A 16,184-nucleotide genomic window follows, 5' to 3' on the forward strand; every position below is an offset into this window, starting at 1 on the left:
TGTGAACCATGATGAAGCCATGTATGTGTGTGAGTGGTGATCTATTATTAAATTGTGTAATATTACACCAAAGTAACCAATATTTAACAACCTTTAAATGTTTTGTATTGCAACAGCTATGAAAGACAATGACATCCACTTTTTAGGCAAAATATTAATATAATGTGTTACATAGTGTGTATCTGTGATAACTTTATGTAATAGAATCTCTCTCTCTCTCTCTCTCTCTCTCTCTCTCTGAAAAAAGACATCACATTAACTCCTGAGTGTTGAACTTTTGCTCACTCTATAGCCACCCTGGTATTTACAGTGGGGCAAAAAAGTATTTAGTCAGCCACCAATTCTGCAAGTTCTCCCACTTAAAAAGATGAGAGCGGCCTGTAATTTTCATCATAGCTACACTTCAACTATGACAGACAAAATTAGAAAAATAATCCAGAAAATCACATTGTAGGATTTTTAATGAATTCATTTGCAAATTATGGTGGAAAATAAGTATTTGCTCAATAACAAAAGTTTATCTCAATACTTTGTTATATACCCTTTGTTGGCAATGACAGAAGTCAAATGTTTTCTGTAAGTCTTGTTACGGACAACTAGGTGTGGTGGGTGGAATCAGGCGCAGAGAGCAAGGTTCAGTCGTTTCTTCCAATTTATTCCCCAGCACAACAAAACAGTCACGCCAACACACAGGGCGTATATATGTTGCCAGTCCAAAACAGGACAAACTAGTCCGGAGAATAAATACACGAAAATAAATCACACCATCAAACACAGAGTAACAATGACAAGCCCGCACAAATACCCAGCGGGCTTAGTGCCCTTAAATACCCTACAAACAAAACCTAATACTAAACAGGTGTACCCAATTACCCAATAACCCAAAACAAACGGAAAGGGAATCAATGGCAGCTAATAGGCCGGCGACAACGACCGCCGAGCACCGCCCGAACAGGGAGAGGCACCATCTTCGGCGAGGTTCGTGACATAGCTGTTCGGTCTTCATGCTGTTCTGGGCTGATGATGGCTGTTGGAGCGGGGAGGGGCACTTGAGTGAGCTGGGGCCTTTTATGGCCCTGCCTCTGGGAGCCTGTTCGCTTGTGACATGATGAGAGTGAAAGAGGGCCTACCTGTAAGATATGTTGTGCTACAAACATACCTCTATTTGAAGAGTTTTTTGACCATTCAGGGATCTACTATCAAACAATCATGAAATCATTTTTTTTGTTATTGTCTACTCTAAAGAATGTGACTTTGGTCATAAAAATACTTGTTGACAAGTTATATGCATGAAAATAAAGATGCTTAAAATCTGTGACATTTTAGAGACATTTTTGGACACTATTAAGGGCCTCTTAGGCCTTGTTATGGATAAATGTCTATAAAGATATGTTGGTATAAGATATCTGCTCTATTTTTGGGTCCCATGTTGACCAGATGTTGGGGAATCACTGGTGGGGAATATTGCCTAACTGAGCATCTCAGTGGACATCTTAATAAACACACAAGGCGTTTTGTTATATTTCAGTCTTCTGTGATGTATTTCAAGTAATGGGTTGCAAACTCAAAAATTAATACATTTAAACTATATCTGACATGTTACTGGTTACTGGTGTCTTCTTTTTTAAGTCCATAACCATGTGTGTGAGGTGTATACTTTTGTTTTCTCAGTAGATTTGTTTAAGACTACCATGAAACGCTCTGTTTGCCCCTTATATAAACAACCCAGTGCATTAAAAGGTCATTAAAGGGGGTAAAATGGATCTGTTTAAGTCATAAGTACAATTACTCTTTCAAAAACAGGATGGCATGATTGAATGAGACAGCCACCACAGGTGACAGTCCCAAGGGACATCCTCTGGGGGAAAAAATGTACATGTGTTATGGGGTACCACTATGTACATATAGTAACCTACTGTGTAAGGTCTGTAAACGTTTGTTGACCATTCACAAGGATAGTCTTTTTTGTAGGTCAGAGGTTAGACAGGTTTAAAAACCATTGGTTCCTACAAGTATACCCACACGTTCGCACTCCCAAGGGGAGAAACAGAGGTCATGAGATCGCCCCAGTACCCGCCTCACACACACACGCACACGCCCATCTTCCCGGAACCCTTTCTCCTGTGTTGAGAAACCGAGACAGACAGATACAGAGAGAGAGAGAGAGAGAGAGAGAGATTCCATTCATGGTTAGATACATTTTATTTTTAAATATAATATTTAATTCTAAAATGTTAATACCGAAATGCCTACTGTACAGACCTTTAAACATATTACCATTGTTAAAATGTGTGCTATGCAATATTATACTATACCTCTGTACCTTCTTTAACTTTTTTTACTAAAATGTTTATAAAACATACATATTATTATCAAACAATACGACACTTTATTACCCCTTAAAACATGTTTTTTAACTGTATTCTTATAAAATAAGGCATTTTGCTCCTTGATCAGGATGATCTCTCTGTGTGTCAACTCACAGCTCGTGACACCTACCATGCACCTACCATGCACCTACCAGACACCTACCATGCAGCCTGGGGACGGACGCATGCATGCACGCACGCACGCACACACACACAGACAGAGGGCAAGAGGAAGAACTGTCATTCACTGAAGGTAAATACATTGTTCTTTTTAAAACCCTTGTATTTTCTTCTAAAATGTTCATACGTAAATGCCATTTATATCCTTTAAACGTTTACATGTATAATTATTCTTTAATTACTTTCTTTGAAAATAATGTTATCAGCATGTTTCTCTGCTTGTAACCGAACGACCTCCCACACACAACCCCATGTTGGGGGGTGACAGAGGTCATTAGCTCCCCCCCGGACACTACAGATCCTTGTCAACACACACACACACGGAGAGCGAGAGAGAGAGAGACAGCGATTTCATTCATTGTAGTTAAATCACAATACACCTAAAATTGGTCTAGGAGCCGTGTTTTATTTCTTTCTTCTTTGGAGTCTTCAGTGGTTTATCTCTCTCAAGGTTTCTTGTCGCTCGTAGTGTTCACAGCTCTTTACTTATACTGACCAATGCACAACCCCCCCAGAAATGACTGTTTCATATACATTATCATAAACAGCAGAGACTCACTACTCTGCTCTTTAAAATGTTCAACAAGGTCACTACACATCAATCATCTTTAATGCAAAAACAACCTTTACCATAAACAGATGCACTATCAGGATACATAAGCACTCACTCGATAGTGTGAGAACCGAAGAACAGGATGTACATACAGTGCCTTGCGAAAGTATTCGGCCCCCTTGAACTTTGCGACCTTTTGCCACATTTCAGGCTTCAAACATAAAGATATAAAACTGTATTTTTTTGTGAAGAATCAACAACAAGTGGGACACAATCATGAAGTGGAACGACATTTATTGGATATTTCAAACTTTTTTAACAAATCAAAAACTGAACAATTGGGCGTGCAAAATTATTCAGCCCCCTTAAGTTAATACTTTGTAGCGCCACCTTTTGCTGCGATTACAGCTGTAAGTCGCTTGGGGTATGTCTCTATCAGTTTTGCACATCGAGAGACTGACATTTTTTCCCATTCCTCCTTGCAAAACAGCTTGAGCTCAGTGAGGTTGAATGGAGAGCATTTGTGACCAGCAGTTTTCAGTTCTTTCCACAGATTCTCGATTGGATTCAGGTCTGGACTTTGACTTGGCCATTCTAACACCTGGATATGTTTATTTTTGAACCATTCCATTGTAGATTTTGCTTTATGTTTTGGATCATTGTCTTGTTGGAAGACAAATCTCCGTCCCAGTCTCAGGTCTTTTGCAGACTCCATCAGGTTTTCTTCCAGAATGGTCCTGTATTTGGCTCCATCCATCTTCCCATCAATTTTAACCATCTTCCCTGTCCCTGCTGAAGAAAAGCAGGCCCAAACCACCACCATGTTTGACAGTGAGGATGGTGTGTTCAGGGTGATGAGCTGTGTTGCTTTTACGCCAAACATAACGTTTTGCATTGTTGCCAAAAAGTTCAATTTTGGTTTCATCTGACCAGAGCACCTTCTTCCACATGTTTGGTGTGTCTCCCAGGTGGCTTGTGGCAAACTTTGAATGACACTTTTTATGGATATCTTTAAGAAATGGCTTTCTTCTTGCCACTCTTCCATAAAGGCCAGATTTGTGCAATATACGACTGATTGTTGTCCTATGGACAGAGTCTCCCACCTCAGCTGTAGATCTCTGCAGTTCATCTAGAGTGATCATGGGCCTCTTGGCTGCATCGCTGATCAGTCTTCTCCTTGTATGAGCTGAAAGTTTAGAGGGACGGCCAGGTCTTGGTAGATTTGCAGTGGTCTGATACTCCTTCCATTTCAATATTATCGCTTGCACAGTGCTCCTTGGGATGTTTAAAGCTTGGGAAATCTTTTTGTATCCAAATCCGGCTTTAAACTTCTTCACAACAGTATCTCGGACCTGCCTGGTGTGTTCCTTGTTCTTCATGATGCTCTCTGCGCTTTTAACGGACCTCTGAGACTATCACAGTGCAGGTGCATTTATACGGAGACTTGATTACACACAGGTGGATTGTATTTATCATCATTAGTCATTTAGGTCAACATTGGATCATTCAAAGATCCTCACTGAACTTCTGGAGAGAGTTTGCTGCACTGAAAGTAAAGGGGCTGAATAATTTTGCACGCCCAATTTTTCTGTTTTTGATTTGTTAAAAAAGTTTGAAATATCCAATAAATGTCGTTCCACTTCATGATTGTGTCCCACTTGTTGTTGATTCTTCACAAAAAAATACAGTTTTATATCTTTATGTTTGAAGCCTGAAATGTAGCAAAAGGTCGCAAAGTTCAAGGGGGCCGAATACTTTCGCAAGGCACTGTATATGGGCATAACCACATGACACATAAAATAGGTCATCAACCATCTTTGAACACAAACTGTCTACTGTATTCTCTCTGTGGTTGTTGTCCTGGCAACACACGGCCAAGTCTCTGACCTCTTCTCTATAGGCTGCCTCGTCGTTGTCTGTGATCAGGCCTACCACTATGAGCCATGACCAGCCTTTCAAAGCACTTCATGGCTACAGACGTAGTCATTTAGGCAGGTTACCTTAGTGTTCTTGGGCACAGGGACTATGGTGGTCTGCTTGAAACATGTTGGTATTACAGACTCAGACAGGGAAAGGTTGAAAATATCAGTGAAAATACTTGCCAGTTGGTCAACGCATGCTCAGAGTACCCATCCTGGTAATCTGTCTGGCCCTGCGGCCTTGACCTGTTTAAAGGTCTTACACACATCAACTATGGAGAAGGTGATCACACAGTGGTCCTGAACAGCTGAGGCTCTCATGCATGTTTCAGTGTTTCAGCGGCTGTGCTTCCCTTTGTAGTCTGTAATAGTTTGCAAGCCCTGCCACATCCGACAAGCGTTGAAGCCGGTGTAGTACGATTCGATCTTGGTCCTGTATTGACACTTTGCCTGTTTGATGGTTCGTCGGAGGGCATAGCGGGATTTCTTATAAGCTTCCGGTTTAGAGTCCCGCTCCTTGAAAGCGGCAGCTCTACCATTTAGCTCAGAGCGAATGTTGCCTCTAATCCATGGCTTCTGGTTGGGGTATGTACGTACAGTCACTGTGGGGACGACATCATCGATGCACTTATTGGTGAAGCCAGTGACTGATGTGGTGTACTCCTCAATGCCACCTGAAGAATCCCGGACCATACTCCAGTCTGTGCTAGCAAAACAGTCCTGTAGCTTAGCATCTGCTTCATCTAACCACTTTTTTATTGACTGTCAATGGTGCTTCCTGCTTTAGTTTATGCTTGTAAGCAGGAATCAGGAGGATAGAATTATGGTCAGATTTGCCAAATGGAGTGTGAGGGAGATCTTTATACCCATCTCTGTGTGTGGAGTAAAGGTGGTCTAGAGTTTTTTTCTCCTCTGGTTGCACATTTAACATGCTGATAGAAATGAGGTAAAACAGATTTCAGTTTGCCTGCATCAAAGTCCCCAGCCACTAGGAGAGCCGCCTCTGGAAGAGCGTTTCCTGTTTGCTTATGACCGTGTACAGCTCATTGAGTGCGGTCTTAGTACCAGCATCGGTCTGCGATGGTATATAGACAGATACAAAAAATATAGATGTAAACTCTCTTGGTAAATAGTGTGGTCTACAGCTTATCATGAAATACTCTACCTCAAGTGAGCATAATCTCGATACTTCCTTAGATTTCATGCACCAGCCATTGTTTACAAATATGCATAGGCTGCCACCCCTTGTCTTACCAGAAGCCACTGTTCTGTCCTGGTCAAATAAATTAAAGCTGTATGTTAATCATGTCGTTATTCAGCCATGACTCTGTGGAACATAAGATATTACAGTTTTTAATGTGCCGATGGTAGGATATACGTGCTCGTAGTTTGTCTATTTTATTATTGGGAGGGAGGTGTGGATTTCGTCATCTATGGCTCTGGTGGGGCGGCATGCAAATTGGAGCTGGTCTTGGGTGTCTGCGTTGATGGAGTTGATTTGTGCCTTAACCAGTCTCTCAAAGTACTTCATGATTTCAGATGTGAGTGCTACAGGCCGGTAGTCATTGTGGCATGAAGCCTTAGAAATCTTGGGAACAGAATTGATGATGGTCATCTTAAAACGTGGAGATTACAGACTGGGACAAGGAGAGGTTGAAAATTACCATGAATATGCCTGCCTGCTATTCAAATCAAATGTTATTGGTCACATACACGTGTTTAGCAGATATTATTGCGGTTGTAGCGAAATGCTTGTTTCTAGCTCCGACAGCGCAGTAATATCTAACAAGTAATATCTAACAAGTAATATCTAACAATTTCGCAACATATACCAAATACACACAAATCTGAGTAAAGGAATGATGAATTAAGAATATTTAAATATATGGATAAGCAATGTCAGAGCGGCATAGACTAAGATACAGTAGAATAGACTACAGTTTTTAAACTCAGCAAAAAAATAAACATCCCTTTATCAGGACCTTGTCTTTCAAAGATAGGGTCCCTGCTCATCTACGTGAATGTGCCTTAGGCATGCTACAAAAAGGCATGAGGACTGCAGATGTGGCCAGGGCAATAAATTGCAATGTCCGTAATGTGAAACCCCTAAGACAGCGCCACAGGGAGACAGGACGGTCAGTGGCAGACCACGTGTAACAACACCTGCACAGGATCGGTACATCCGAAAATCACACCTGCGGGACAGGTACAGGATGGCAACAACAACTGCTCGAGTAACACCAGGAATGCACAATCCCTCCATCAGTGCTCAGACTGTCCGCAATAGGCTGAGCGAGGCTGGACTGAGGGCTTGTAGGCCTGTTGTAAGGCAGATCCTCACCAGACATCACCGGCAACAGCGTCGCCTATGGGCACAACCCCCCCGTCGCTGGACCAGACAGGACTGGCAAAAGTGCTCTAAACTGATGAGTCGCAGTTTTGTCTCACCAGAGGTGATGGTCGGATTCACGTTTATAGTCGAAGGAATGAGGTTTACACCGAGGCCTGTACTCTGGAGCAGGATTGATTTGGAAGTGCAGGGTCCGTCATGGTCTGGGGCGATGTGTCACAGCATCATCGGACTGTGCTTGTTATCATTACAGGCAATCTCAACGCTGTGTGTTACAGGGAAGATATTCTCCTCCCACATATGGTACCCTTCCTGCAGGCACATCCTGTCAGTGATGGAAGCCAGTAGCTATGGAGTGAACCGCGACACCGATGCCCACTCACTGACATAATCTTGCTCGCTACAAAACCAGCATTGGCCAGTTTCTGGACTGTCATTGTCCTGATGCTGTGATTTGTGTATGTAGTTCTTCCTGCTGCCCTGCAGATCTTAGGTAGAAGTTCTGCCAGATAGTTCATGCCCATTTGCTCTGACATGTACCAGATCGGGCGTTCTCCAGGCATTTCGATAGATATTTCTCCAGTGATGCCACCGGGCATAGTGGCTTCCCTGGCTGCTTGAACATGAATCCACTCTTGTACCCCCTGCCCCTCTCCCGTAGGTCCAGATGATTCTTTGTGGCCTGTTATAATATTGTTTTCCAATAGCCTAATTACGAGTTCAAATTATGAACAACAAACCTTAAAACGCTTTACGAGGAATGAGTTAGAGTTTAGTTGTCTGTTCCCCTCTTTTCCTCTTCGACCCAGATGTTACCGGAGGTCAAACCACACCTTCTCGACCAGACCCCATGGTGTACCGGGATTCAGATCCTGGGAGTGTTGGAGCGGGGCCATGTCCTTCTCGGTGATTGGAGGGTGGCTGTTTGATATATTTTCCTTGCCTTCTTAGCTGTTTGATGTTGCCCAGAAATACATGATTCGAAGTGGTAAATTCAGCGTCCTTCATAAGGCATCAGCTGCGACCGATGGGTGTGTAATTCAGAAACGGGTTGAGCCTACTCCGGAGTGCCAGGTAGCTACTTACCGTAATTGCTGGACTATTAAGCGCACCTGAATATAAACCGCACCCACTGAATTATTTAAAAAATATGTATTTTGTACATACATACGCCGCATATGTCTATAAGCCGCAGGTGCCTACCGGTACATTGAAACAACTTAACTTTACACAGCCTTTAAACGAAACACGGCTTGTAACAACAATAAATAGGCTTTAACGAAACACGGCTTGTAACAAAAATTAAAACAGTAGCCTACCAAGACTCCTCCTGTGCACTGAAACCACTGAAGTCATCTCCTTCGGTGTCGGAGTTGAATAGCCTCAGAATTGCTTCATCCGATGTTGGATCGTTTTCATTGTCGCTCTCGTCTCTTTCATCCGGAGGCAAATACCCAGCTGAGCTCATGCTGCCCCTTCAACACGCAGCAGTCCAGCCTTTCGAAACCCGTTGATGATAGTGGATTTTTTGACAATGCTCCACGCTGTCAGGACCCACTGGCAGACTTGACCATAAATTGCTCTTCGCATGCGGCCCGTTTTAGTGAAGGATTTCTCCCCACTTGTCATCCAAGCCTCCCACTGAAGACGGAGCGCCACCTTAAATGCACGATTTACGCTGAAGTCCAGATCGATCGCCTTCAACTTGAAAGCTGCATCATATGCATTTTTTCGTGTCTTTACCATGATGAGGTGACAAAATTACCACCGTAATCAGAATGATGGGAAGTTTGAGCGCGCTCGATTTACGTCACATTATGTGACGGTGCTGTTTTTTGGCGGCGGCATGAATCTTGCGAAAGCGGGAAAAATCCATAAATTAGCCACGTCATCGTATAAACCGCGAGGTTCAAAGTGTGGGAATAAAGTAGCGGTTTATAGTCCAGCAATTACGGTATGTACTGCTCCACCTTCCCATTTCGTTAATTTCCATTAAAATGTTGGAGAAGGATGTTAAACTTTTCCTTAGTGACAGTTTTGAAGTCAACAACGTTTTTCTTCTCTGCTAGCCAGCCCTCGAAGCAACGGACAGCCCAGTTTGTATTCTTATGTGTTTTTTTCCCGTTGTGTCTTTTCTCTAGGTCATTCAATGCAGTTTCCCCCAAATCTGCATGCCTGGGTATTACTGCCATCTATTTTTATTCATCTATAGTCATGCCGCCAAAAAGATCAGAAGAAATCTTCCATTCATCCATTTTAGTTTTCGCAACAAAGTATCGATTTAGCACGTCAACTGAAAAAAAGTTGACTATGTTGCTCAATTTCCTGTCTGACTCGTTTATTTGGGACGATGGAGATCGCAATACAATATTGAAAAGGTCGGAGAGACAGACAGCAGGGTTTATACAAATCTCTGCTGTTGAAAACCAAATGCTAATCTAAAAGAAATGGTAGATAATGTCTAGATACTTTTTTATAGTAGAGATTAAGTTGATACCTTTCCTGGCAGGGTTGATGAGACAGTGGGTTGCGCATTGAGATGGACTATAGTAAATGGGCATTTCAACGTCATAGATTTAGCCGGTGGTAACTTGTGAAATAGACACAGGCTGGAATGCGGTTTTACCCAATCAGCATTCAGGATTAGTCCCACCGGTTGTATAAAGGTCAATATACTAATGTCAATGTAGCCTTTCAAGGTCAATGTAGCCTTTCAAGGTCATTGTAGTCTTTTGGACATTTGTTTTGCAGACAGAATGAAGTAAGATTGGAATGAAAGTTCTCATTTCAATGTTTTCATATTGTGGTTGTATCATTTCACTTAAATGTAAAGGCCTATACTGTTTATAGACGCAATATGCACCTTTGTGTGACAAAAAGCTTGAAAGAATGTAAGTGCACTGGTTGAGTTTTATATTACTTTGAACTATACACAGGGTTCATTGGCTGTCGCCATAGCAAAACCCTTTTTGGTTCCAGGTCGAACTCGTTTGGGTTCCATGTAAAACCCTCTGGGTAAAGGGTTCTACATGGAACCCAAAAGGGTTCTACCGAGATCAAAAACGGTTCTACCTGGAACAAAAAAGGGGTGTCATGACGCCAGGCGAAGAACCCTTTTCGTTACTGTAATAGATAGAGCCTTTTTTCCCCCAAGAGTGTACATGTAACACACAACAGTGCACACTTCTATTAGATAAACTAGTCTCATTGATAGCTATGCATCATGTTTTTGCATTCTAACTGACATTGATATAAAGTCACTCATTTGATGTGACCTTATGGTTCTGTGTATTTATGCTTTTCTGCTTTAGCTGGCTCTCTTTGAGATTTCTGGGTAAAATGAAGGTAAATAAATACATAATAATTTTTCATTATTTAATTTCCTTTTGGCAATTGTTGACATTTTATTTATATCTGTGACACAAATATACCAGTTGTGTTATTTATTGTGTCAAAAATACTTTGGATGGGGGGTTGGAGGGACGCGATTTGCGACTGACATGTTTTCCGTTTGCTCCCACGGTATTCTTAAAGTTTATGTGAATTTTGCAGCAGAACCGTAAATATTAGTTAGGTGATCCCTTTCCGTAAAAATCATGACTACTTTGCTTTCGAATGTCAGCATGTTGACGAAACATAAGCCCAAAAACATGACTTTGAGAAAACCCGGCCTACAAGACCCACTCTCATCACCGCCCTCTCCTGAGTCCCGGGGACTCACACTTTACCTGGGGGTGCGGCTTGGCCTGGCGGCGCTGAAATGAACATTCTCGAGACCGTCAAACTACTACGCTCTGACATAGTTGAAATTAAAATGGAGGTAGTTGCTACGATTAAGGCCCGAATACAGGAGGTATCTGATACTTTCAAATCAGATCTAACCATCCTGCGGAACGAGACGGTGCCAGCAATCACATCACTCAAAACAACAACGGCGTAGCACACTACAACGATTGCAGCACTGGAGACCTCCGCTACCAATGTCTCCGACTTAACTTCATCCATGGAGGCTGACATGAAACGCCTAGCTGCGGATTTGAAAAAGGTGAAGGAGAGCTGTGTGAGTTTAGAGGGATTCTCTCTCATGATGGTAAAGACTACACATTTGAGTCTCCGGCTGAGGCTATGGCTCACATTCAACGTCACATCAAGAAGTCTTGAATTTGCTCATAGATCAGCAACTGTTGCTTGAGAACTGTGGATAGTAAGTCCAATTATGTTTAGTTATAACATACTTGTCTTGTATAGTTGGGGAGTTGGTGAACCCATTCAGGCTTTTCTGATGTGATCTAATGTTTTGATTATCTAGTATGCTTGCCTTACAAGCATTCAGTCATTTTAATTTCATTGTATTAAGGTTTTACTTAACTCCTGTGTTTCTAGGCTTTCTCGTTCAAATCAAATAAAATGTATTTATATAGCCCTTCGTACATCAGCTGATATCTCAAAGTGCTGTACAGAAACCCAGCCTAAAACCCCAAACAGCAAGCAATGCAGGTGTAGAAGCACGGTGGCTAGGAAAAACTCCCTAGAAAGGCCAAAACCTAGGAAGAAACCTAGAGAGGAACCAGGCTATGTGGGGTGGCCAGTCCTCTTCTGGCTGTGCCGGGTGGAGATTATAACAAAACATGGTCAAGATGTTCAAATGTTCATAAATGACCAGCATGGTCGAATAATAATAAGGCAGAACAGTTGAAACTGGAGCAGCAGCACAGTCAGGTGGACTGGGGACAGCAAGGAGTCATCATGTCAGGTATTCCTGGGGCATGGTCCTAGGGCTCAGGTCCTCCGAGAGAGAGAAAGAAAGAGAGAATTAGAGAGAGCATATGTGGGATGGCCAGTCCTCTTCTGGCTGTGCCGGGTGGAGATTATAACAGAACATGGCCAAGATGTTCAAATGTTCATAAATGACCAGCATGGTCGAATAATAATAAGGCAGAACAGTTGAAACTGGAGCAGCAGCACAGCCAGGTGGACTGGGGACAGCAAGGAGTCATCATGTCAGGTAGTCCTGGGGCATGGTCCTAGGGCTCAGGTCCTCCGAGAGAGAGAAAGAGAGAAGGAGAGAATTAGAGAACGCACACTTAGATTCACACAGGACACCGAATAGGACAGGAGAAGTACTCCAGATATAACAAACTGACCCTAGCCCCCCGACACATAAACTACTGCAGCATAAATACTGGAGGCTGAGACAGGAGGGGTCAGGAGACACTGTGGCCCACTCCGAGGACACCCCCGGACAGGGGATTCACCTATTCAGTTTGTTTACATTGTGTCTCAGTGACTGAAAATATTTTTGGTTATTTGTTTACTGCATTCGTTTGTACCGACCCAGTAAACAGTAAATGTTCCGAGGCTACACGTTTTGGGGGGTCTTCATTTCAATTTTAAAAGTTTTGAGCGTCATTTATGCCCAGCAAATGTTCAACATTGCGCACACGTAGTTTTTTGGTCTTGATTGTAAGTTGTCTCAGTGTCAAACTAGACAAAATAAATTTTTGTTTGTCTTACTTTGCAATGCAAAAGGAAAAATGTAATTGCTATACTACAATGTTTGTAGAAGCTCCCTGTAATTTGTGCACAAGGGGAATGTGTTACATTGTCATCTATTGTTCCTGTACAACTTCTACATTATGGGGCGGTTTCCCAGATATAGATGAAGCCTGTACGATAAATGCAAAATTACACATTTTACTATAACACAAATTGAAATGTAACCTTCTAAAATTGCATTCCAACAATCTTTGCTTTCACAAACACCTAAAAAGCTAGTTTGGAGATCATTTTAGTTACAAAATACAGTACAAATGTACTGAAAACAGATTATCAATTTATTTCATAGAACATGTTAGAATTGCAAACATAATGTGTTCATTTGTGTGACATTTCCTGTATCAAATCCTGGGATTCATGATGAGACCACACCCTTTTGCAGATGATTCTTGCATATAATCCAGGACAAGGCTTATGTCGAGGACCAGGTGTAATCTTAGTGCCGAGACTCCTAGAGGGTGTAGTTCTTCCTGATGTCTTATTACCTCTAGGTGTTGATGCAGTCATCCCAGCCGGTAGTACTCTGTGTCCCCCATAAAACATCCTGTACGAGCCGGTCCATGGGGGTTTCCTCCTTAACTCGATTGGATGGCTCGTCAGTGACAAATAAACAGCTAAATATGTGTACTGTCTTAATAAAACACAATTATGCTATTTCCTGATGCAGTGCGTGTTCATCCAGTGGTTAACAGACTAACCCGGATGTCTGGAAATCTGAGAATGATACTTGTGTTTTATTGAAACAGTAAGCATAGTTTAAAAAAAAAAAATCCCACGATGAGTCATTCAATCGAGTTAAGGAGGAAACTGATGCCTTTGCAGCCTGAATGGTGGATGTTTTACGTACGAGCCGTTCCATGGGGGAAATTAGTGTATTGCTGGCTGAATATATTATAGTCAAACGTGAGATGACAAATGATGTAAAAGGAATAATAGCTTCATCTTTTGGCCGGTTGGTAAAGTTTAATCTGGGAAACTGCCCCTAAATGTTTTTTGAAATAATAGAGGTCAAATGTCTTACTTACATTGAGTGCTTTGTATTTCTTACCCAGTAGCTTCTCAATGTCTAAAGCCACCTTCTCATATGTGACAATTCTACACCAGGCTGAACTGCCACCTTTTCTCATTGTAGATCTGAAAAGATTGTTCACAGTACAGACATCATCATTTTGAGGTCAGATAGATGTTAGTTCCACATATGTTGTATATGTACTGATTGTATTACTGTATTTCACATCATTTGCAACAGTTTACAATCCTTTAGTTGTCAGCAACAAGAAGTTACACAACATATACAGACCATTAGGGGAGGCAGGTAGCCTAGTGGTTAGAGTGTTGGGCCAGTAACCGAAATCCCCGAGCTGACAAGGTGAACATCTGTTGTTCTGGATAATCATCACGCTGCATTTTGGTCCTCCTCTCTTTCGCCCGATGAAGAACGCTACAGAATCACCCACCAAGAAAGGACCAAGCAGTGTGGTAACGGGCAGCAGCAGCGGCCGGAATCGCAGGACTCCTGGACATGGGAGGAGATTCTGGACGGCAAGGGACCATGGGCACAAGCTGGAGAGTATCGCCGCCCAAAGGCTGAGCTGGAGGCAGTGAAAGCCGAGAGGCGGCATTATGTGGAGGCAGCACGGCAGCGCGGCTGGAAGCCCGAGAGGCAGCCACAAAAATGTTTTGGGCTGCGTGGCGAAGTCAGGTAGGAGACCTGTGCCAACTTCCCGTGCTTACCGGTGAGCGAGAGGGACCGGGCAGGCACCGTGTTATGCCGTGAGGCGCACGGTGTCCCCTGTGCGTGTGCATAGCCCGGTGCGGTACATTGCAGTGCCTCGTATCGGCCGGGCTAGAGTGGGCATCGAGCCAGGTGCCATGAAGCTGGCTCAGCGCATTTGGTCTCCAGTGCGTCTCTTCGGGCCGGTGTACATGGCACCAGCCCTACGCATGGTGTCCCCGGTTCGCCAGCACAGCCCAGTGCGGGCACCATGCCGCACTGGCCTGGCTACGGGGAGCATACAGCCAGGTAGGGCTGGGCAGGCTCGGTGCTCGAGACCTCCTGTGCGCTTTCACGGTCCGGTCTATCCGGTGCCACCTCCATGCACCAGCCCTCCGGTGGCAGCCCCCCGCACCAGGCTGTCTCTCCATCTTCTCCCTACAGGTGCTGTCACGTTCTGACCTTAGTTCCTTTGTTTTGTCTTTTGTTTTAGTATGGTCAGGGCGTGAGTTGGGTGGGTTGTCTATGTTAGTTTGTCTATGATTTTCTATTTCTGTGTTTGGCCTGGTATGGTTCTCAATCAGAGGCAGCTGTCAATCGTTGTCCCCGATAGAGAACCATATTTAGGTAGCCTGTTTTGGGTTGTTGGTGATTGTTCCTGTTTCCTGTGTGTGTGTTCACATTATGGGACTGTTTCGTCTTCATTCATTTTGTCGGTTTATTGTTTTTGTTCGTTGTTAAAGTATTCTATTAAAATGGATAATCATCACGCTGCATTTTGGTCCTCCTCTCTTTCGCCCGACGAAGAATGCTACAGATCCCTTGATAAATATGAGCAAAAAGACCGTATGAATTAAGTATTGCTAATACTGAGCTATACTGTAAATTGAATGGTAGAATACATTATATTATTTTATACTAGTACAATTGCTTAGTGAAAAATATTTTGTTTAACAAGTAGAAAAGACAGCAGTTAAAATGATTGGATCCCCTGTTTTTGAAACTCCAGCACCCTTCACATGCGAGGATAACAACATTGAGCCTTTTTCCAAAATGTTTCATGAGATTGGAGAACGCATTGGGAGGGATCTAGACCATTCCTCCAAACAGAATCTTTCCAGGTCCTTGATATCCTTTGTATGTGCTTATGGATTGTCCTCTTCATTTCAAACCACAGGTTTTCATTGGGGTTCAAGTCCAGAGACTTGAATTGATTTCTGTGGTCAATTAACCATTTCTTTTTGGATTTTGATGTGTGCTTGGGTCTATTATCATGCTGGTAGATACATTTGTGGCCAAATGTCATCCTCCTGCGGAGGCAACCAGGTTTTTGGCAAACAATGTCCTGGTACTTGGTAAAGTTTATGATGCAGTTGACCTTAACAAGGGCCCAATGACCAGTGGAGCAAAATAGCCCCATAACATAAAAGATCCACCACCAAATACCATAGAGGTATTTTCCAAGGCCTAACCCACCGCTGGTGTATGTGGCCAAAGACCTATATTTTTGTGTCATTTTGACCATAGCGCTGGTTTCAATCTA

General features: G+C 42.9%; 1 protein-coding gene across 4 annotated transcripts in view; it reads left to right on the forward strand.

The window, feature by feature from the left end:
• LOC110528449 overlaps positions 1 to 16,184 on the forward strand; it is a 56,670-nt gene that overhangs the window by 23,673 nt on the left and 16,813 nt on the right. The window contains exon 2 of one of the 4 annotated variants that reach the window (XM_036984030.1): positions 2,486 to 2,622. The exons of 2 other annotated variants lie outside the window; for them this stretch is intronic. The gene's annotated coding sequence lies outside the window, so the exon portion shown is untranslated. Of the gene's footprint in view, positions 1 to 2,484; positions 2,623 to 16,184 lie in introns of those variants that run through there. One more of the 4 variants, XM_036984031.1, reaches the window with a different exon arrangement.

The sequence above is a fragment of the Oncorhynchus mykiss genome, chromosome 7, assembly GCF_013265735.2.
Source record: "Oncorhynchus mykiss isolate Arlee chromosome 7, USDA_OmykA_1.1, whole genome shotgun sequence".
Taxonomy (NCBI): Eukaryota; Metazoa; Chordata; class Actinopteri; order Salmoniformes; family Salmonidae; genus Oncorhynchus; species Oncorhynchus mykiss.